The sequence below is a fragment of the Rhineura floridana genome, chromosome 3 (assembly GCF_030035675.1).
Source record: "Rhineura floridana isolate rRhiFlo1 chromosome 3, rRhiFlo1.hap2, whole genome shotgun sequence".
NCBI lineage: Eukaryota > Metazoa > Chordata > Lepidosauria > Squamata > Rhineuridae > Rhineura > Rhineura floridana.
In genome coordinates, this window is record NC_084482.1 from 124,667,143 (window position 1) to 124,691,220 (window position 24,078).

The following is a 24,078-nucleotide window of genomic DNA, read 5'->3' on the forward strand; positions in this document are numbered from 1 at the left end:
TACCAGATAGGCTGGAAACATGAAGTTTGCTGCTAGGCTTTTGCACAATGAATCTTCTTAAAGCAATCGATTATGAAGAGTTAAAGGCCGCAGGAAAAAATGTAAACATCTCAACACCTACAGATCAAACCATAGCATTTCTTGAGGTGGAAGTAGTATTAACCTGTGCTTAAACTTCAGTGGAGTATTAATGCTACTTGAGGAACAAGTCTGTATTGACACTTTATCATGAACGTAAGAATTATCATGCAGGACTGGGAAACAAGTGCCTTGATGCTCAATTTGCTTGAGCACCTAAATATTTTATGATGCGGGATGAGGAATTGAAAAGTGTGTCTCAAGGATTCAACCTGGTTTCCTACAGCCAACTCATTTGTTGTACTACACTAATGCCTGTAGAATGCCAGACCGTCTCTGCCCCGAGCACCAGAATTTAAGCATATATGTTTGTGAAAGGGCAGGGATCATTAATTTGTAGAGGATCTCTCTAAACTGGGTGAACTGGCATTGAAATGGCAAATACAATTTGATGTAAGCAAGTCTCAAATGATGCACATGAGTCTGAACTTGTGGTAAGCGCCCAGGAAAGAGGTTTGGGTGTCATGGTGGATAACTCAGTGAAGTGTCAACCCCATATGCAGCAGCCGTAAAAAAATTAAATTCCAGGTTAGGGATCATTGGGGAAGGAACTGAAAATAAAACTGGCACTATTGTAATACCATTATACAAATCTATGATGCTGCCACAACTGGAATACTGTGTACAGTTCTGATCAATGCACCTCCAAAGTGATATTGTAGAGCTGGAGAAGGTGCAGAAGAGTGTAACAAATGATTAAGGCATCACATTTAGGGCTTTTTAGTTTAGAAAAAAAGCAAGTAAGAGAGGACATAACAGAGATGCATAAAATTATGTGCAATGTGGAGACTGTGACTGAGAAAAGTTGTCCTCCCTCTCATATATGACTAGAATCTGGGGCCACCCAAATATGCGGAATGTTGGAAGATTCAGGAGAAGCAAAAATAATTAAATGCAGTGTTAAATATGGAGTTCGCTACCTTAAGATGTAGTAGCAGCCCCCAACTTGGATAACTTCAAAAGGGGTTTAGACAAATTAATGGAGAATAATGCTAACAATGCTATCAGACCTGAACTTACAAGATCTGAACAGGGTGGTTCATGACAGATGCTCTTGGAGGTCACTGATTCATAGGGTACCATAAGTCATAATCGACTTGAAGGCACATAACAACAACAACAACAATGCTATCAATAGCTACAAACATGGATGGCTATGTACTACCTCCAGTATTGGAGGTTGTATCTAGGAATCACAAATGAGGATAGCACTGCACTGCTTTCATGCCTCCCACAGGCATTTGTTTGGTCACTGTGAGCACAGAATGCAGGACTATATGGGCCTTTGGCTTGATCCAGCAAGGCTCTTCTTATGTACATATAGATTATGACACACTGGTTATGCATTTCTAGCACTACAACCCAATGAAGGAACATAGGAAGCTGCCTTATACCAAGCCAGACTATTTGTCCATCTAGCTCAGTATTGTCAACAGTGACTGGAAGCAGGGGTGCAGTTGTCTGGGGTCGCAGGAGGCACAGACCTGTTATGTTTTGGGAATAGCCAGTCAGCATGAAAATGGTGTTAGCCACTGAGAAGAGTCCTCATCCTTTCATGCTGATTGGAGCTGATCAAAGTGAAATGAGGTGAGTCAGCCACTGAGAAGACTCTTCTAGGTAGCTAACACACACCCTCCCCTTTCATGCCAATTGGCTTCTAGGGACGTCTGCTGTAGTGGAGTGTGAACTCGCAAAACGATAGGGAGACAAGGGAAAGTGGAAAAGGGGGTCTGGCTGTGACAGGGTGTAGCATGACTATCATGAAGGGACCTTGCACTTCTGAATTTGCCACTACACTACTGACTGGAAGCAGCTCTCTAGGATTTTAGGCAGCGGACATTTCCAGATCTATCTGGCGATGCCGCGGATTGAATTTGGGACCTTCTGTATGCAAAGCAGATGTTCTACTACTGAGCTACAGCCCTGGTTTGTAGGGCTACCTGCCAATTTGCAGGGGCAGTCCTGACATATTGAGAGGAACATGCATATAAGTATATCCATCAAGGGGCAAGCATTTCCACCTGCCTTGCCCCACCCCTCTGCCTGGGCCTTATCAGGAGGAGCTGCAGGCTGAGTCGTGCTGCTGCAGGGATGAGACTGTGCTGGGACCATCAAGGGGCAAGCATTTCCACCTGCCTTGCCCCCCACCCCTGCTCTTAGTGACATTTGTTTGGGGACTGTCCTTTACCAGGAAGATGAATGTTTTTGGTTTGCTGTTCCTGTTTTTTTAGCTTTTCCGTTATTGTTAGTTTTTATTGTTAGTCTCTTAATGTTTTGATGTTTGCATGTTCTGCTTTGTACGTCGCTTAGAGTGGCTGACAATTCAGCCAGGTAAGCGACTAATAAGTCGAATAAATAAATAAATAATATCCATTTATGATGCTTTCTGGTAATGTTTTCCTGGGAAAAGGCAAAGTATCCTTTTAGTTGATGAAGCAACACATTTGCATCATAAATAAAAAGGATACTTTGCTTTTTCTCAAAGAATCAGGAGTGTGCGCGCACACGCACACACACATCCCTAAGGAGGAAAAATCTGCATGAAATTGAGATAGAAATGCCAAATAAAAGAAAAAAGCATCAGAAATGAATTAAAAGTTGACTTCCGGGAAGGGTGACTTAGCCTGTGCCTGCTTTTGAGACGGGCTCCTGCCTCAAAAGAAGCTTATTCAGATATATCAGTCAGTTTTTTCTTTTTTTTTTGACTGATTAAACTTCTCCCGGGTAGGGAGAAACGAAGAGATTAACCTCAAAGCCTATTTTTGTTGGGACGACCAGATCTCATTAATTTATGGGACGAGGTCCAGCCGACGAAGGTGGGACGGATTTTCAACAGCAAGCTCTATCTGTTAAAGCGAACGTTCATCTTATCTTCTAAGAGAGAACGCACTAACAGGCAAGCACCCTTCTTTCTATATTTTTCTTTTACTTGACTTAAATTGTTGCTGTTTAAAAGAGATTTGCCAGATTGATCAGTTTTTGACATCTCACTGGGGAGCCATAACTTCTCTCTGCTACGCACTAATTAATAGCTTATCTCTGTTTTTGTTGCAAAAAGCTGTCCTGGATTTGCATTCTAAAGATATACACAGAAGAGGGATTTCTATTCCAGATTTTTATTTTGAAAAATATTATACTGTTTTGAGACTACTCTCTTTTTGGTCTATTTTACTTCGACGAATCTGTTTCTTGACGATTGCCATTAATTGTTTCGATCCTGGGAACTGCATTTTGTTTACTTAACTATTGGAGAGATAAGGCTGTCTGCTCTGTTTATACTGTGATGTCACCAAGTTTGGAGTATTAACCCAATTGTTGCTGAAATAAGAAGTGGTTTTCCTATATTTTTCTTTTAAAATGGCAATTAAGAAAGTGGCTGAAAATCTGGAAATAACTATGTTTCAGAAAATAATGGATGAGATTGAGATAACGAAAATTGAATTGAGTAAAATGAAGCAGGAGATTAAAGATATAAGGGTCCTTGTGAGAGAGGTGACTCTGGAAGGGGTCCCTGTGAGAGAGGAGACCCCGGAGATTGGAACAGGGGTCCCTGTGAGAGAGGAGACCCTGGAGACTGGAATAGGGGTCCCTGTGAGAGAGGAGATCCCGGAGATTGGAACCAACGTGGAACAGGAACAAGATTTGGAGTCTATGGACTTTAGAAATAAAATCTATTGTTTGGAACTCAATGTTATCTCTGAAGAAATGAATGAAGATTCTAGAGATAAAGTTATCAATGGCATGGATAATCTTCTGGACTGGAATGATGTGATGGAGCCCAATATAGAGAAAATCTATGGAATTAACTGCAGCCATGTGACAATGGAAAAACTTTTAAGAGATGACCCAGTGTATTTTGAAAAAAAGAACAGAGATATGATTTTACAGCAGTATTTCAGCAACCTATTCAGAATGGATGGCAAGAAAATATTTGGGATAGAGGTAATTCCCATCAGACTCTTACTATATGACTATGGCTTTGACAGCAAGATTATTATGGAATACTGATAATGGAAGATTGGATATTGAAATTACTGGACTTAACAAGACTACTGAAGATGGAAGATGGAAAATGGAACTAATAGAGATAATAGAACAATGGCTACTGAAATTATTGAACCTAACAGATTCTGATGTGATGGATTAATTGAAATGTTTATTTTGACTATGGTTATGACAATAAGATTATCATAATTAGTAATGAGATGGATTAATCGATATGCTTATCTGGAAAAAAAAATTGATAGATATATTTCTTAAAGAATTGAAACCTCTCTTTGACTTTTTGTGGAAAGAATAAAGTAATGTTTATGAGATTTGATGATTAAGTAAGATAACTACTGGAGGAAAGTGATTTTATAATATGACTTAAGAGACAGGATTGTTATATATTATAGACTTATAACTGATTTGATCTTTGACAAATGGGAAGTCAATATTTTACTCTTTATTTTATTTTTTTTGTTTTTTTTTTCTTTTTTTCTTTTTGTTTAACTATTTTTGATTTTGTTTTTTGTCTTTGAATGTTTTATGATTTTGTCTTGTATGTTTTATGAAAATCTGAATAAAAATTATTGAAAAAAAAGAAAAAAAGAAATGAATTAAAAGTTGGTGGAGGCATCTTAAGAAAAGGCAATTTGGGCAGAAACAAGATTACTATTTTCGAATATTGCCGTTTAGCTTGCATGGGTACCACTCAGGATAGACTGCACTTTTGACCTGGTTTGGAAAGGAAATAGCTCTGGAAGATGACTGGATAAGTACTGTACAACCCTGTTTTCTTGTACCTCTTAGAGCCTTCTGATACCATCAACCATGGTATCCTCCTAGGTCACCTTACCGAGTTAGGCTATGGAGGCACAGCGTTGTACAGGCTTGTCATTCTAGAGGATAAGTCCTAGAAGATGGTACTTGGGAACTTGGTTCTACCCCATTACCTTTGGTCTATGGAAGGGGTGGGAAAATGTTTCCAGTCAGGAGGCTGTATTCCAACTTCCCCAACCCACCCAGCCAGGGTGATCAGCTGACTGATACTGTCAGCAAGCCCCACTTACAAAGGAACTATCAAGAGCTCACTTTAAGCTCCAGATTGTTCCTTTGCAGTCACATCCTTATGTGTCCCACACCTGCTCCACATACTGTCAGGTGTGGGAAAAGTGGAATGGGTTGGGAAAAATAGACTTATGGGACAAATTGGGAAAAAAGCCAGGCCCCAAAAGGCCTGCAGGATATAAGACCTTCTGCCTGCAGGAAGAGGAACATTGCGCTGCCAGGGCGGGAGAGCCCCTTGTCATCTGCTGCTGCTGTGCTGCTTCCCCTGGCTGTCACCACCACCACCCTTCCTGCTGGACTGCTGCTATTAACAGCTGCCACACCCTGCAGGACCAGGTCCCAGGTACTCAGCCAGCAGTGGCTAACCTTTTCCACTTGTCCCTCCTTGGAGGGATATATAGGCTGGCTGGCTGAGAGGCCTGGGAGACCTTCTGCCTGCAGGAAGAGGAACATTGCGCTGCCAGGGAGGGAGAGCCCCTCGTCATCTGCTGCTGCTGTGCTGCTTCCCCTGGCTGTCACCACCACCACCCTTCCTGCTGGACTGCTGCTATTGTATTTTATTGTATTTTAATGCTATTTAATTACTTGTTCTGTTGAGTTTGCTATTTATTTCTATGTTTTTGTATTTTATGCTGTTTTACTTTTATGTACACTGCCCAGAGAGCCTTTTGGCTTTGGGCAGTATAGAAATTAAATTAAAAAAAAAAAAGTCCTGCAACCCTGGCCTATGGAGTGCCTCAAGGCTCCAAGTCCCTCATGTTTAACATCTACAAGAAACCCCTGGGATAAGTGATCTGGAGGTTTGGGCTATGGTGTCACCAATGTGTGGTTAATGCCCAACTCTACCTCTCTTCTACATGTAAATCCACGGGAATATGAGACAATTTTGGGATGGATGAGGGTGAACAAGCTGAAACTTAATCCAGACAAGATGGGGGTGCTGTGGGTGGGAAATTCTATTAACCTGAACAGAGGAGGGCCTCTGGTCTTGGATGTGGTCACGTACCCCTGAAACACCAAATGTGCACCTTAGGAGTTCTCCTGGACTTGACATTGTTTGCGTAAGCCAGAAGGGGGATCCTTAGGACCTGGATCCAAATGCAATCTTCCAGGTTTCTTTGTAACACCCCTGGGACTCTCCTCAGGTCACATCCCTCACTGGCCCGCTCCAAGCCTTCCTCAAGTACTTTTCCCTACCTGGAATATATCCTTGAACTGTAATTATGCATCTTGATTGCCTGAATGAGGGATAGACAGATGCATGTGAGGAAACCTGACTTCTGCATAGCTAGAATGTAGCCTCTTGCTTTTGGCTCTGTCCCCATTCGTCACTGGTAAACAAATCCTAGAAAGTTCCCTACAAAGGTACGGTAAAAGGTTTCCCATCCCTTGTGCAGATGCAGGTCATGTCTCTGGCCAGGAGTGCCTTTTACCAATCCTACCTATATTACCTTAGTAATCTATGTGTTAATCATATCCAGGCTAGACTACCATAACACGCTCTCCACAGGCTACCTTTGAAGACAATTTGGAAATTTCAACTGATGAAAGCATTGCTCCCTGCTTGCTTGTGAGTGTCAGGCAATCAGAGCATGTGATACCAATTCAGTACCAACTGCACTGTCTGCAGGTGTGTTTCTGGGCCCAATTCAAAGTGCTTATGCAGACTATTAAGGCTCTACAGAGTTTGAAACCACACTATTCAGAGGACTGCCAACATCTGTATGAGCCTGCCCAGCATAAAGATCTGTCGCAGAGGCCCTCCTGTAAGGTTAATTTGGTTAGCAGACACTTTTCTATGGTAGCTCGCAAACTGAAGCCCATGGAGGTGCATTTATTCCCAACACTGGAAACTTTTAAAGAGTTTTTAAAAAACACATTTCAGGTCATCTTCTCCTAAATAAGTTCTTCGTTGTTAAGAGAGCTAGTTTAAGGTAGATAACGTTTTTATATCTGCAGGTGTTTTATGTGTTTTAACTGGCCTTTGTTTTTAGCAATTATTAATACTGCTGCCATTGTTTTTGTATTGTGTTTTCCTGTTATGTTAGCTGCCTTGAGTGAGCTATGCCTCAAAATATGGCTTATACATAATTTTATTAATAATTAGTTAAATACCCAAGGCCATGTTTACTCTATACTTCTGTAGCATAGTTACCCATATTCATTGCCAGGAAAAACTGAATTCTAAATTGCTTTATAGTCACAGGCAGGGGGGGCAAGGAGTTACACAGAGCACTGTAACCCCACTCGCCACAAATCTTATTGAGCATTCTATTTGTTTTAGAGATTTCATAAGCCATTATCCATATATATTCGAGTATACGGCAGACAAGAAGCTAGTTCATTATTTGCTATACACCAAAATAATTTTTCTTCTATACTTGTGCAGCACACACACAATGCTGGCCATACCACGGAAAACTGAGCACGATTAGATCACTAATTACACTACATACAAACAGATCAGAAGTTCACCGTTTGAGAAGATTTCAACAGTAACTCCAAAAGAACACACTTCCATTATAAAAAATTCTTAACTAGGGATTGTTCCATTCTATACTGTCTCGAAAATGACTCTAGTCCCAACTTGCAAAGAAAAAAATGATAGTTCAGAGAACAAAAGAGATCTCTTTCACTGAACTGAGAGCCTGCCTCCTCTGTGGAATGAGGATGATAGTCCCCAAGCATGGCCTTCGATGTTGGACAATGTATCTTTCTGGCTGTGTAGGAAATACCACCTGCAGCAGTGCAATACATGGATCCAGTAGGAGATAACTGGCAAAAAAGTCTGAATTACTTTCATACCTGGGCAATTTTTAGAGAATCATTCCATCTACTATCTTTCCCTTGTACCTTCCATCTGGATTAACAACACCAGAAGCGCTATTCAAACCGAGTTGTTCAACTTTCTCCATTCAGTTCTGCAAAACGAAATCCCTTCTCTGTTAGAAGGCATTGAAAATGTACTTTTAAATATAACCAAATGAAGTTTTCTACAGCAATTGTCCGGGATAGACCTCATGTCATAAAAAAACATGACAAGCATTAAATGCATCTGTAGGTGCCATCTGTACTGATTTAGTGAAGTACTAGAGGGAACTAGGACAGCATCTGGAGAAGTACGCATATTCAAGGACGGTTTACCTGTGGTAAGCTTCTTTTCCCCTCCAAAGGACATCTGACAATCAAAAATCAATTGGGTGAAAAAAATACATTCCCCACTACAACAATAGGGTAAGCTGGCAGATCATATAGAGAGACTGTAAAACCTTTAAACAAGGCAAGAATATAAATGAAGGCCCAGCAGCAGGGCAGGCAGAGGAAGCCTTCTGAAAAAAATGTTGTACCCAAAGCCATAGGCTATTTTTCAGGAAAACAGGAGATGACAAATAGTAAGCCAGCAATATTCAATGGAAAGGAAGCAAGGGTGAGAAAAGTATGATCATGTTTATGACAGCAATATAATAGGTTGCTTCACTGGGTGGAGAATATTGTACTTGAGAAGAACTTCTGCTGGGCAGAGGGCACATCTTATTAACTATTGTCGCAACTGCAAGTGTTTAAGCACATCCATCAATTCAAAATTAGCATAATACACTGTGCATGTAAATAATCCAATTATGAAGTTCATGTAGTATCTTCTCGGAAAGAGTATGTTACATTATTTGAGTTACCGTACTTCATTGTTTATCATGAGGTCATATAGGAATTCCAAATTTTGCAGAAGTGACCTTTCAAATTATGCAGAAGTGACCACCTAAACACATACTAGAAAATTTTCAGATAATTTAAGCTGGACCTTCTCAATCTTTCCTGTCCTTTGAAACAATTCAAACAAGAATATTGCATAGACAGTTCCTCTTCCTAGCTGTGATTACACAGCCATCCCCTCCCACTGCAGTGTTAAACATAGAGCACTGCCATAGCAACCCCAACAAATCACCACACTACCTTTAGAATTCTTAAATATTGTTTGACAGATGGCTATCAGGAAAAGCCTACTAATTTCTGCAGATATTAACTATATTGAATGGGCTTTCTGGGAACATGCATGCAGATCAATAATTGTCTGCTAATCTAGAGTACACATTACTACAGGAAGTATTACAGGCCCCTGCTGTCAACTCATAGCCAATGGTTTGGGTCTGCCTCATTACCAAGCAAATTAATTCCTCCAGACTAAGATGTAACACGCCAGGTAATACAGAAGATTTAATACTACAAGTGTTAAATCACATTATTAATGAGGGCAGAGAACTAGGACATCCAATTTTCTTAGAATATATTAACTTCTTTCTTGCAAAGAGAAATAATTTCCTAGAATTATAACATAAATGAAGCCAAAATTATAATTTTATTATTACATTTTTACGCCACCCTTCTTTCAAAAGAAGGGCCTGTCATTTTATTCTCACAACAGCCCTGTAGGTTAAGCTGAGTGATAGTAACTAACCTAAAGTCATGCTATGAGCTTCATGGAAGAGTGAACATATGAACCTAGGTCTCCAAGTCAGAGTCCAATACTGTCCATACATCACACTGAGCCTACAGAAAAATAAACATGCTGCTAACAATTTGAGAAGACAAACAGATTCAGCCAAAAATGTACATATGTGGCCTTGGGCAAACCACTGTTCTCTCCATTTTAGCTCCATCTGCAATCTGTGATACTGGCCTGCACTACAGAGCTATTAAAGTATTACTGGAGCATATCTAAAGTACTTTGAACCTTCAAAACATATGTTAAGAATATTCCCCAATACTTAACAAAACATATTTCAAAATACATAATTGTGATGGAATACAAGGATCTGATTAGTGATTCTTCTGGGTGAGCGCACATTTAACCTGTTTTACCTCAGTCATCTAGTAGTAAGCCTTCAGTAACAGTTTGCATCAGGTAACACCTTGCATTGTTTAGCTTAACTAGTTATCTCATAAGAACATAAACTGAGACCCATTACAAAACAAAGGCAAGTGTATGATAGCAAGCTACTGAAATGAAATCTAAAACAGTAGCAAGTCTGGAAGTTAACCGCATGCTTCCAGTGTATTATTGAGTAGAACACAATGCTACTCAGTCACACACAGTGTGTCTTTTTAGCCATTATTATGGGCCTAGGAGATAAAGTACCACCAGGCACTACACAGAAGGCATACACACTTTTAGAGAAAACCATAAACAGAGTACCTGAAACATCAATTTCAAACTAGAACTGTGGAAGTGCTATAGACATTCAGTACTGAGGATGCACCACTACACAACCCAGTAGTTCTGTGACATCTAGAAGCTGGCACACTCAAACACCTCACATGGCTTTTAAGTTATTTTGCTTTAAAAGAGGCCAACAGAAGAACATAAGGGGGGGCAGGGAAGAGTGCTCGACAAACCCGAACAAGCGACTGAAACTATGCTTTAAAGATTAAGGTCCATAGAAAACCCCTGATAAACCTTGAGCTTACCTGGAGACCCATTTCACTCTCTTCCCCCTTAAACAGGCAACTCCTGAACTCCACCCAAAGGGGAAAGGCGGCGGCTAAGCCATCTGACACTGGGGAGAGACGCCAGAAAAATAAAGGCTCGTACGGCCCCGTCACTCACAGGAGTAACAGCTGAAGAAGCTTCAACTCCCAAATGAGCCCCCCTGCCCGGAGCCACCCAATAAAACGTGTGCGTGCGTGTGTACTTTCTACTCTATGTGCCTCACCAGGAAGAGCGGAGAAATTCCCGCTCCCGCAGCGGCCGCTGGCTGTCGGGCGGGGCAGGCCGCACAGGGAGCGGCCGCACAGGGCCGGATCCTGCTCCGTTTAACCCCCGTGTTTCTCGCCCCCCGGCACCGCGCCCCTCGCTACACCGGGAAAGCTTCACGGCCTCTCCCACACGCTACCTGAAGAGATTCCCCTGCGTCTCCCCGGCGCTCCTTCCTTATCCTTCTACGGGCCCAAACTCCGGCAGCAGCTAAGAACGGAAACCGGCGGGGCGGGTCAAGAGGAAAGCGCGTTCACGCTGTCATACAAAAACGCGACGTGCGCGTTCCCGCCCCTCGCGCCCTCGCAGCCAATCCGTGCCCGCGGCGCGGAGGTTGCCGGGAAAAGGCGCTATAAAAGCACGCAATCTATTTGTGAACAGGCTCTGACTTTCCCGGCAGCGTTGAGTGAGGAAGGGTGGGGTGGCTGTATGTGCGCGTGTTTACGTGAAGTAGGAGTCAAGGTTATGCTGCTTGTTACCTCAACATGCGTCTTGACAGGATTCTTTTGTTTGGGCTGGGCTAGTCGATCAGGAAGATGTTCAAGAAAAAACAGTAGGGCAGGGCTGGGTGTGCGACAGTCATCTTGCCTAAAGGGAGAAATCGCCGGATGAACTCTTCCTTCAAGATCTGTACTTTGCTTTTTCTTAAAACTATTGCCACAACAGGGATGGGGAAAAGAATCAAGTTGCCGTTACTGCGAGGCGAGGGTGAAAATGGTTCTTAAAGATCAGACGTTATAGCCGTATTTCTTTTGTTCGCTTCCCGTTAAGCGCTACAGAAATCCAAAGCCGTGGATTGTGGAGTGGATGCACAGGCCAAGTAGTGATGGCTTTATAATTCCCGCTGCCCCGGAAAAAGCTTGTCCTATCTCCAGCTTGAGAAGCAAAACACAAAGTAATAGTTCATCAGGACCCCTTCCCTCGCCTAAAACTTGAGGCCACAAGTTCGAAGGAATTATTTACCATCAAAGCCATAGGAAACTGGCTTATAGCACGTCAGACCATTGGTCCATCTAGCTCTGTTTTGCCTATGCTAGGGATACTGAATCTTGGTTCCCAGGGAGCAAATGCCAGGCCTTTCTCCGGTCTTGACCCTTCCTCATTCTAAAACCATCACACAAATTTAAACCCCCCCTTTCTATAGGATTATGTGAAGTTGGATGCTGTTACACACATAAGCTAAAATGGGGGTCTATGTAATGGTTGCTAAAAATAATATAGCAGGAATGTTACTGTTCTCTATACAAATATCATCATCTTTGGCCTATGGATATGTATATTCCAATATTAAATGTTCTCTATGAATGTGTATGTTCTTAATTCAGCCTTGCTGCGCACACAGAGTTTGAGATCAAGCTGGTAAGAATTTGTGTATAGGAATATGAAAGGGATAGGAAATGAGGGTGTGTGTGAAAGAGAAAGAATGAACACAAACAAATCACTGTTTGACCCTTTTGCCAGGTGTCATTTAATTTTATTAGCGATTTGGAGCAATTTATCAACTGGGGAAACCAGCAAAACAAATGAATTTTAGTAAGTCAAAATGTGCCGTTAGTTTCTAGCAAAGCCTGTTTTCTTCTAGAAAATACACAAAAATAACACACACACCCCAGTCTTGGAACCTCCTACAATAATGGAAGTTGCACTGATATATATTCTTTATTAAGCAGATTTATATCCTGTCCTTTTATTGCCACCAGAGTGGCATACAATACCTTTTAAAATATCCACCCAAACCAACCAAGCAGGAAACCTCTTGCAGCAGGTAAATGTAGTAGTAGATCAGGTCATTAAAACCATTCAACTCAATACACTAAAGGGCTGTCAGAATAAAAATATCGTAACTGAGTGGTGAAAAGGCAAAATAGAGGGGATTAAAAAGACCACTGTGGCTGGGAATTCCATAGGCTTGATGCAGCAACAGAGGCATCTCTTATTTCCTGGTAAACTGTATGATATATAGGGCAGCTTTTCCTGCAGGTCCTAAAAGATCTTCATAAACAAATCCTCAGGCTGAAAATGGTTCCCCAACCCTGCTGGAACTGATTTAAATGATTCCCATGATATCTTTTATTAAGATAGTCGAATGGATGTTGCTGCAACTTCCTCAGGGGAGCAATTTGATAGTCCTGGCTTCAGTACTTCACAGAGTAATAATTCTCATATTATACCATAGAGTGAGAATGTAGGTTTTTTAAAAAAGTTCCGCATGGTAAATTTTTCATTTGGTGCCTCATCATTTACCACTTGCATAAAAATTAACTAATAGGCAAAAAAAAACTTGTGGTTTAAGAACATACCTATAGCCCACAGATATTTCTATCAAACTTTTAAAAGCAGGGAAATTGGGCAGCTATAGTGAATGCACCAGGGGAGCAGGAGACTGACCTCTCGGAGATATTGGACTGCCCTACAAATTTGTAAAAATGCAAGCACAATTTGGGTTGGTCTTTCACAATCCAATCCACTTCCTGTGTAGCTTGGAAGAATTGGGTAAAGTGCTTCAATGGGATTTACTCCTGTGCAATCATGGCTACGATAGGTAAAACTGACCATGGGGGAGGAGGGGAAGGGGAGAGTGGAAGGAAGGAAGGAGGGGGAGAGGGGAGCAGAAGGAGTGGGAGGGAGGAGGGGTGAAGGAAGGGGAGGGGTGAAGGAAGGGGGAGGGAAAGGGCAAAAGGGAGGTGATGGGAAGGCCAGGTTTGATCATTTGCATACTTACTGAGTTCAGTGGGATTTACTCCCGTGCAAACATACTTGAAAATGAAATGGACTGCCTTCAAGTCGATTGCGACTTATGGCAACCCTATGAATAGGGTTTTCATGGTAAGCAGTATTCAGAGGTGGTTTACCATTGTCTTCCTCCAAGGAGTGACTGGCCCAAGGTCACCCAGTGAGCTTCACAGCTGTGTGGGGATTTGAACCCTTGTCTCCCAGGTCGTCGTCCTAGGATAGGTAAAACTGACCGAAGGGGGAAGAGGGGATTGAGAGGAGGGAAGGGAAGGGAGAACAGGCAACACAGAAGGAACAGGAGGGCAGTTTTGATCATTTGCATGCTTCAGTGGGATTTACTCCTGTGCAATTATGCTTAGGATAGGTGAAGCTGATATGGGGAGGGACAGGGAGGGAAGATGGGGGGGAAGATGGGCAGGAAGGGGAGGGAGGAAGAGGGAGGGGAGAAGATTGGATGGGTGGGGACTGGTCAGAGGGAAGCCCCTTTCCTTTCCAAAAGAAAAAAATGTGAATATTATTCTTTACCAGGGTTTCCCCCACCTTTTTATTCTACAGCAGGCACATGTAGCCTCCCACCCAAATTTAAACCAAAGCTGTCCCTGGCCACATCCACACCAGACTGTTCACTTTAGACAGTCATGGCTTCTCCCAAAGAATCCTGGGAAGTGTAGTTAGTGAAAGGTGCTGAGAGCTGCTAGGAGAGGCCCTGTTCCCGTCACACAGCTTCAGTTACAGTGGCTGACTGTTAAACCATTCTGACCGCTGGAGCTCTGTCAGGGGAACAGGAGACTCCTCTCAGTATCCTTCATAAACTACACTTCCCAGGATTCTTTGGGGGAAGCCATGACTGTCTGCAGTGAAATATAGGTCTGGCTTGGTGTGGCCCCCTGATTAGACTAGCCCAGCAGCTGTGAGTCTGGCAGAACAGTTCTTACTGAGCATGCCCAACATTATCATTGAGTTAAATGCTAAATGTCTTAAATTAATTACAAATCAGCCAGGCATTTTTTAAACTTTTAAACTGCAGAAGATGAAGGTCAGAGTATAGGGCAAGGTCAGTAATAGGATTACAGGTACTCAGTGAACATGGCTGATTTTTAATTAATTTCAACAGATTATGAGAACTCTGACAGAAAAAAAGTCCAAAAGGGGTCTGGGTTTTTCTCTCTTTACACTTTGAACTCTCGATTCTCTCAGTTTTGTGTATCGCCATGAAAATATAGAGGGTTATTAAGAAAGCGTTTCTGAGTTCAGGACTATAAGTTTTATAAGGTTTTGTTTTGAAATGAGCTTATGGGAAGCATCAGAATGGCATGGGGGTATTTTCAATTTAACATTGTGGAATGCAAAAAAATCTATGCTAACTATAGCATACAGCCACTCTTGTGGCTGTATAATCAATGTAGTACATATTAGTTTTCATGAGAAGAGGACACATTTGGTAAAACATTTACTATATGAGAGAGACATGATAAAAATGATTTCATGGTGACAATCAAATAGCTTTCAGTGTTCCTCTCCGTTACATCTTCAATAAATCTTTGCTTGGCCATGAAGCTCACAGAGTGATCATGGGCCAGTCACTGCCTCTCAGCCTAACCTACCTCACAGGGTTGTTGTGATGATAAAATTGGGAGGGGAGAACGTTTGTATGGCACCTTGAGCTCCTTGGAGAAAGGGTGGAATATAAATGTAATAATAAATAAATAGAATATGGTTGCAACAACAGCACTGTTTTACTGTTTATGTCAGGGGTGAGAAACCTCTCTGGCCCTCAGAACATTTTGCAGACCACACACCTTACTGACCCCAAGTGCTTTTTCCTAGCTTGAGCGTGTCCTTGGCCTCTCATAATGGCTCCTGCTTGTCTGGATGGAAGACAGAGAAGGTGTGAATGTGTGTAGAAACTAGCCTGCTGTTCAGAGGCAAAAGTTACATTAATTGCTCCATCTACTTTTGCCACTAGTCCCACCTACCCCTGGCATGTGGCCCTCAGGCTGAAAAAGTTTCTCACCCCTAGTTTATGCCTTATGGAAGTTACTTTGGGAGGGTTTTTGCCCTAAGAACAATCGCATAAATAATGAAGAAAGGCTTGGATGTATACTTGCTCTGAGCAGGACTAGGAAGGTGGGGCAGAGGTGATTTTCACTGATTCTTCCATCCCTCTGCAGCCTCCTGAAAAACTGCTCTGGAGGCCAAGGACCCTACCAGAGCAGCATGGGAAGTGGCGTTGGGGGCTGCAAGGGGACCTGACAGAACTTATCTCCTACCCTTCTTCCAGCAAGAGCCTCTGCTGGATTCCCATTCATAATTGCAAGAATTCCTTCTGTTTACTGAAGGGGATACATTGGATACAACCAAAATATTGATGAAAAATGCTGGGGTACAAAATCCAAGCAGGAAGGAATTGGTGAGGAAGCACAAGTAAAAAAAAAAGCCTGTTCATAGATCCTTGCATTCCAATGTCATGCTTTTCATACTTGGTTCCTGTAGATGCTCTTCTGAGATGTTAAAAGAAACTGGCCCCATGAGAACATCTGTTGTTTTATTATTTATATATCACATAACTACTACCTAGATAAGCCACTGGATGGCACCAACACCTCATTTTTTAAAAGGCCATGTATCATGCAGTAACTCCCCCTCCCACACTCCTTTAAACTGGCTAGGTTTCACAGGTCCCTCCAGTGGATAATTTAAAGGAAGCAAATTGCTTTATAATTCCACATATTCTCATAATTCTTCCTAGGCCTTACAGAAGACTTCTTTCCTTTTTTTTTTTCAATAATTTTTATTCAAATTTTCATAAAACATACAAGACGAAATCATAAAACATCCAAAGACAAAAAACAAAATCAAAAACAGCTAAACAAAAAAAAAATAAAAATAAAAAATAAAAATAAAAATAAAAAATAAAGAGTAAAATATTGACTTCCCATTTGTCAAAGATCAGATCAGTTATAAGTCTATAATATATAACAATCCTGTCTCTTAAGTCATATTATAAAATCACTTTCCTCCAATAGTTATCTTACTTAATCATCAAATCTCATAAACATTACTTTATTCTTTCCACAAAAAGTCAAAGAGAGGTTTCAATTCTTTAAGAAATATATCTATCAATTTTTTTTTTCCAGATAAGCATATCAATTAATCCATCTCATTACTAATTATGATAATCTTATTGTCATAACCATAGTCAAAATAAACATTTCAATTAATCCATCACATCAGAATCTGTTAGGTTCAGTAATTTCAGTAGCCATTGTTCTATTATCCCTATTAGTTCCATTTTCCATCTTCCATCTTCAGTAGTCTTGTTAAGTCCAGTAATTTCAGTATCCAATCTTCCATTATCAGTATTCCATAATAATCTTGCTGTCAAAGCCATAGTCATATAGTAAGAGTCTGATGGGAATTACCTCTATCCCAAATATTTTCTTGCCATCCATTCTGAATAGGTTGCTGAAATACTGCTGTAAAATCATATCTCTGTTCTTTTTTTCAAAATACACTGGGTCATCTCTTGAAAGTTTTTCCATTGTTACATGGCTGCAGTTAATTCCATAAATTTTCTCTATATTGGGCTCCATCACATCATTCCAGTCCAGAAGATTATCCATGCCATTGATAACTTTATCTCTAGAATCTTCATTAATTTCTTCAGAGATAACATTGAGTTCCAAACAATAGATTTTATTTCTAAAGTCCATAGACTCCAAATCTTTTTCCTGTTCCACGTTTGTTCCAATCTCCGGGGTCTCCTCTCTCACAGGGACCCCTGTTCCAGTCTCCAGGGTCTCCTCTCTCACAGGGACCCCTGTTCCAGTCTCCAGGGTCTCCTCTCTCACAAGGACCCCTATGTCTTTAATCTCCTGTGTCTCCAAACAATAGATTTTATTTCTAAAGTCCATAGACTCCAAATCTTTTTCCTGTTCCACGTTTGTTCCAATCTCCGGGGTCTCCTCTCTCACAGGGACCCCTTCCAGGGTCACCTCTCTCACAGGGACCCCTATATCTTTAATCTCCTGCGTCATTTTACTCAATTCAATTTTCAGCTCCTTACAACCCTGTCGCAGGTTTTGTTTCGTTATCTCAATCTCATCCATTATTTTCTGAAACATAGTTATTTCCAGATTCTCAGCCACTTTCTTAATTGCCATTTTAAAAGAAAAATATAGGAAAACCACTTCTTATTTCAGCAACAATTGGGTTAATACTCCAAACTTGGTGACATCACAGTATAAACAGAGCAGACAGCCTTATCTCTCCATAGTTAAGTAAACAAAATGCAGTTCCCAGGATCGAAACAATTAATGGCAGTCGTCAAGAAACAGATTCGTCAAAATAAAATAGACCAAAAAGAGAGTAGTCTCAGACAGTATAATATTCTTCAAAATAAAAATCTGGAATAGAAATCCCTCTTCTGTGTATATCTTTAGAATGCAAATCCAGGACAGCTTTTTGCAACAAAAACAGAGATAAGCTATTAATTAGTGCGTAGCAGAGAGAAGTTATGGCTCCCCAGTGAGATGTCAAAAACCGATCAATCTGGCAAATCTCTTTTAAACAGCAACAATTTAAGTCAAGTAAAAGAAAAATATAGAAAGAAGGGTGCTTGCCTGTTAGTGCGTTCTCTCTTAGAAGATAAGATGAACGTTCGCTTTAACAGATAGAGCTTGCTGTTGAAAATCCGTCCCACCTTCGTCGGCTGGACCTCGTCCCATAAATTAATGAGATCTGGTCGTCCCAACAAAAATAGGCTTTGAGGTTAATCTCTTCGTTTCTCCCTACCCGGGAGAAGTTTAATCAGTCAAAAAAAAAAAAGAAAAAACTGACTGATATATCTGAATAAGCTTCTTTTGAGGCAGGAGCCCGTCTCAAAAGCAGGCACAGGCTAAGTCACCCTTCCCGGAAGTCCCACAGAAGACTTCTTTCCATGGTAGGCCACTAGTCAGTAAAAACTCTGGTCCAATCAAACATAGCAGTGCAGCAATCAGAATAGTACTGTTTCTACAACAAGAGATCCAAATCTGTTACAGAGATTGTATACAAACAAGAAATGTTTAGAAAGCCAATGCCAAATTGAGGTATTGTGCAATAACATAGTCCAGTGGGAGAGATGGGAAGCTGGTCCCATTCCATCAGCTCTGCTGAAAGAACAGCTCTGTTGGGCTCCCCCTGACCAAAAACTGTCTCCATTCCAACTGGTCAATAAGTATTGCTAGTTAAGTTTAAGAGTTGTTGTTATTCGCTTCTCCCCTTGTTGTTGTTGTTATGTGCCTTCAAGTCGATTACGACTTATGGCGACCCTATGAATCAGTGACCTCCAAGAGCATCTGTCATGAACCACCCTGTTCAGATCTTGTAAGTTCAGGGCTGTGGCTTCCTTTATGGAATGAATCCATCTCTTGTTTGGCCGTCCTCTTTTTCTACTCCCTTCTGTTTTTCCCAGCATTATTGTCTTTTCTAGTGGATCAGGTCTTCTCATGATGTGTCCAGAGTATGACAACCTGTTTCATCATTTTAGCTTCTAGTACCAGTTCTGGTTTGATTGGTTCTAACACCCAAGTATTTGTCTTTTTCGCAGTCCATGGTATGCACAAAGCTCTCCTCCAGCACATTTCAAATGAGTTGATTTTTCTCTTATCCACCTTTTTCACTGTCCAACTTTCACATCCTATACTAGGACCCTTTCAGATGGAGCAGAGTAAAATTTTCCAGTTATATTAAAATGTGAAGGTAGCTTAAAGCAGCACTGAAAGAGGTGAATTCCAAGAAAGGGATGATTACTATTGTAATACCTTTATGTACATCAAAAGCATTCAAGGAAAGATTGGGGGCTGGAATATGAAAGGTTTTAACATTATGAATAGTGTAGAAACAATTTACTGAGTTTCATCCTCACAAAACATTAGAGCTCAAGTAGCTGATTCATAGCATTTCTGAACAGACAAAAGTACGTCATACACGAAGTGTGCAATATCTTTTGGAATTAACCATTGTATGTTTTTGTGATGTCCAGTGCCTTAAGATGACTTTAAGAAAGTAGACCATTGTCAATAGCTATTCACTAGAGTAATTACATGGAAGCCTCATATTCAGAGGCACTACAAGTCTCAGTACTAGAGGGTGAGGACAAATGGGCAGAGGGAAAAAAGGGATGTTTTCCTGCTCTTTTGTGAGGTTCTTCGAGACATCTGGGTTGGCTGCTGTTAGAAATTGGATGCTGGACTAGACCCGTGGCTTGTTGTAACAGGTCTAATTCATTCTTAGTTTTTGGCAGGGGTATGACTGAACCTACATCACTAGAGATTTTAAAGCAGGGCTGGGGAACTTGTGGCCCTCCAGATATTGTTGGACTTCAGCTGCCATCAGCCCCAGCCAGCCTGGCCACTGATCAGAGATGAGGGGAGTTGGAGTCCAGCAACAGCTGGAGGGTCACAGGTTCCCCAGCCCTGGTTTAAAGAGTTGTTTAGACAATTTTAGTGGATTAGCCAAGTGGATCAAGTCTCATAAGCAGAATTGTTTAAGGTAATTTTCTTTGGAAAAAAAGATGTGGGGAAATGACAAGAGGTATATACAATTGTGCATGCTGTGGAGAAAGTGGATAGACATGTTTTCCTGTCTCATGATACAGTAGGGTCCCACTCATAAGGCTGATTAGGTTCCAGATCCCCGCCGAGAAGCGAAAATCACAATAAATTGGAACATAGCCTTTTTTTTTGCAAATGCATATACTGTACTGTAGAAGCCTAAGCTGTACACACATTGCTTACCTTAAAACTGATGGCTGCTGAAATGGTGCTGCTGCCTATTTGAAGGTCCGCTGCCATGCACTCTGGGTGGACTGTGCTAATACCTGAAGCCGCAGCCGCAAACTCAGAAAAGGGGTAAAGGAAAAAAAGCCACTTCGCAAGCTTCCAGCAGGCCGCACTGACAGACACCACCGGGGGTGACAGGGAGAGAAACCGCCGCCACTGCAAGCTTCAAGCCGGCCGCAGTAGCACGCGCCGCCAATCAAAACCACCTTGCGCTCCAGGAGGGCTGCAGTAGTGGGCACCGCCGACCAGAAGCACAAGGTTTGGGGAGGAAAAAAGAGCAGCCCCCAACCCCAAACACGCTCTCTCACAACTCAGACTGAATCAAAATGGTGCCCGACACCCTTCTTGGATGCCGAAAAGTGGGCCCCTAGAATATGGGATCATCCAATGAAGCTGAATATTGGAAGACTCAAGGCAGACAAAGAAAAACCCTCTGCATGGTTAAACTCTGGAATTCACTCCCACAAGATGTAGCAATGGCCACCAGCTTGGACAACTTTAAAAGGGGATTAGACCAATTAATGGAGGATAAAGTTATCAATAAGATACTAGCCACAATGGCTACATTACTTCCAGTATCAGAGGCAGTATCCTGCATGCCCTCTAGATCAGATCTAGGATTTTCCCCAACACTCCAGAGTACATTTGGAAAGGGGGGATAGGGAAGAGAAGTTCCATTGTGCTAGTAGGAATCCTTGAGCTGACTGCGCTAGTTAGTTGAATACTGCCCTCTGTCAACTTCCCCATCTGAGCTTTCTCATAATACCTCTTTCAAACTGGTCACTAATGTAGTTCCAAGAGAAGGCAGGCTGATGCCCTTGCTCACTCATAGGATATATGAAACAATATATAAAGACAAGTTTTGTTTCAGAAGCTTAAGTTAGAATACTTGGCAGTACTGAGTATGGGGTAGCTTGAAATAAAGCAATGCATCAGCTTAACAAGAGTAAGAATAAGATGATATACTTACTGTGCATTTATCCAATTTTAGTGAGAGAATTGATCAGTTTTACCCCCTCAACCTCTAAAGACTAAAAAACACCATAGACAAATGCTTGAGTAAACAATATTAATGCTTGCACCTCCCAAACTATTATTTCTTTCAGCTCTATAAAAATTGGTTACTGCAAAATTTAAGCTTTGAGGTCAAATGGGAGTTGCCAGTTTCCCTTTAGTAAAGATGAGTCAATAGTGAGAAAAGCATGCAAGCCTGGAAAAAAGGGTAATGAGAACTTATTGGAAGTGAAAACTGGGCCTGCTGTTGTCTTAGTAATTTAATTGCGATAGAAAATGCCTCTGGTAGTTGACTTAAACAGCAGCATATCCCTGAATATTCCATTTCACTCGTGATCATTTTATCTCAGTTCACCTTTATGCTACAATGCCTTCTTGCTGCCCAACAGCTGAAGAAAAAGATGTGTACAGAACAGAATGAACATGGAACAAGGGTTTTGTCCAAAAACTATTGTTTTAAGCTTGATTGAGACCTCACTGATACAGATGTGCATTAGCAACAAGGTGGAGATAAGGACCCTCACAAAAGCAATCAATTTATAGCAGCCATGAATTATTACATAAGAAGTAGTCATAGCTTTCCTTAAGCAAACAGTTCTGGACTGTTACTGTACAAAGCAAACGAAACCAAAACAGGAGTGTTTCAGGAAACCTTTGGAGGAAGCGTGAACATGATAAACATCTTTATTTTATCATCTACACAGTAATCGAATTATTCCCATCCGTTGCTATCCCACACTTTCCAGTGAATTTTCCTGTCACTTCCCTTGTTGTGTGCCTTCAAGTCAATTAAGACTTATGGCGACCCTATGAATCAGCGACCTCCAACATAATCCGTCATGAACCACCCTGCTCAGATCTTGTAAGTTCAGGTCTGTGGCTTCCTTTATGGAGTCAATCCATCTTGTTTGGCTTTCCTCTTTTTTTTTTTACTCCCTTCTGTTTTTCCCAGCATTATTGTCTTTTCTAGTGAATCAGGTCTTCTTATGATGGGTCCAAAGTATGGTAACCTCAGTTTCATCATTTTAGATTCTAGTGATAGTTCTGGTTTAATCTGTTCTAACACCCAATTATTCATCTTTTTCACAGTCCATGGTAGTATGCGTAAAGCTCTCCTCCAACACATTTCAAATGAGTTGATTTTTCTCCTCTGCTTTTTTTTACTGTCCAACTTTGACATCCGTACATAGAGATCAGGAATACCATGGTCTGATGATCCTGACTTTGGTGTTCATTGACACATCTTTGCATTTGAGGACATAAGAACATAAGAAGAGCCTGCTGGATCAGGCCAGTGGCCCATCTAGTCCAGCATCCTGTTCTCACAGTGGCCAACCAGGTGCCTGGGGGAAGCCCGCAAGCAGGACCCGAGTGCAAGAACACTCTCCCCTCCTGAGGCTTCCAGCAACTGGTTTTCAGAAGCATGCTGCCTCTGACTAGGGTGGCAGAGCACAGCCATCACAGCTAGTAGCCATTGATGGACCTCTTCTAGTTGTCTTATAGGTGCCCAGGAATTTCTAGCTTCAGTTCCTCTGTGGCTCGAGTCACTCCACCCGACTTCAATGGTCTGCCATCAATAGTTTCAACTGACAAGGGGGTTTCTAATTTCCATTGGGAGATACGGTGACATTTTGCCAACTTTGCATCAATGAAATTGGTAGAGGCTCCACTGTCAATCAGTGCTGTAGAGTTGAACATTACTCCTGTGGAAGTTGTAATCCAAATAGGTAGCACCAGTACCCCTTTTGAAGTGGGCTGTGCTACCGGAGGCCCTTTGTACACAGCGGCCCCCAGCCCTCCGGCCTGCACAAGAGCTGGGTACTTTAGTTTCCCAACGGCCCTGTTTTATCTCCTTTAAGTCCGCATTCCCTAGCGACGTGGCCCGGCTTTGAACAGTAAAAACAGAGACGTTCCCGACGACGCCTTTCTTTTTCCTCCTCCGAGAGCTTCGGACGAGCCCCTCCCGACCCTTCTCCCGTGTTACCTGACACCCCAGGAGTCGGAGGGATTTTACTGCGGGACGCTGAAGCTGAGTACCTCTGTACGTCCTGTTTCCTCTCCAGGCGCCTTCCTTCCAACCGGTTGTCGATTTGCAGGCACAGCTGAATCAGCCCAGGCAGATCCGTTGGGGGTGTAGTTCTGGCCAGATCATCCAAGATCTCAGCATTCAGTCCACTTTGGTACATAAACATCAGGGCTAAGTCATTATAGCCAGTTTCCTGGGCCAGAATTTTAAAGGCATTGGTATACTCTGAAACAGTTCCTTTCCCTTGTTTCAAAGCGCTCAATTGCCTCACCACAGTCTCCGCTCTTTGGGGGTCCTGAAACATCTCGGTCACGGCTTGCATAAATCCTCTATATCTTCCTAGGATAGCATCCTTTCTGACCAGATAGGGAGTGACCCACTTGGCAGCTTCCCCTTCCAATAGACTGATCACGAAGGCCACTTTGGCCACATCACTAGGAAATTCTGCATTCCTAATATCCAGGTACATTTCACATTGAGCCATGAAGGTGGAGAGTTGGTCACTCTGTCCCGCATACTTAGGTGGCAATCCAATCGGAATC

General features: G+C 41.9%; 1 protein-coding gene across 3 annotated transcripts in view; it reads right to left on the reverse strand.

Annotated features, from left to right (window-relative positions):
• The window catches only part of RHOA (ras homolog family member A), a 53,317-nt gene extending 42,091 nt beyond the window's left edge, over positions 1-11,226 (reverse strand). The window contains exons 1-2 of one of the 3 annotated variants that reach the window (XM_061617770.1): positions 11,079-11,226; positions 10,654-10,742 (exon numbers count right to left, since the gene is read on the reverse strand). The gene's annotated coding sequence lies outside the window, so the exon portion shown is untranslated. Of the gene's footprint in view, positions 1-10,653; positions 10,743-10,898; positions 11,005-11,078 lie in introns of those variants that run through there. The other 2 variants (XM_061617769.1, XM_061617771.1) reach the window with 2 other exon arrangements.
• Between the last annotated feature and the right edge of the window lie 12,852 nt (positions 11,227-24,078).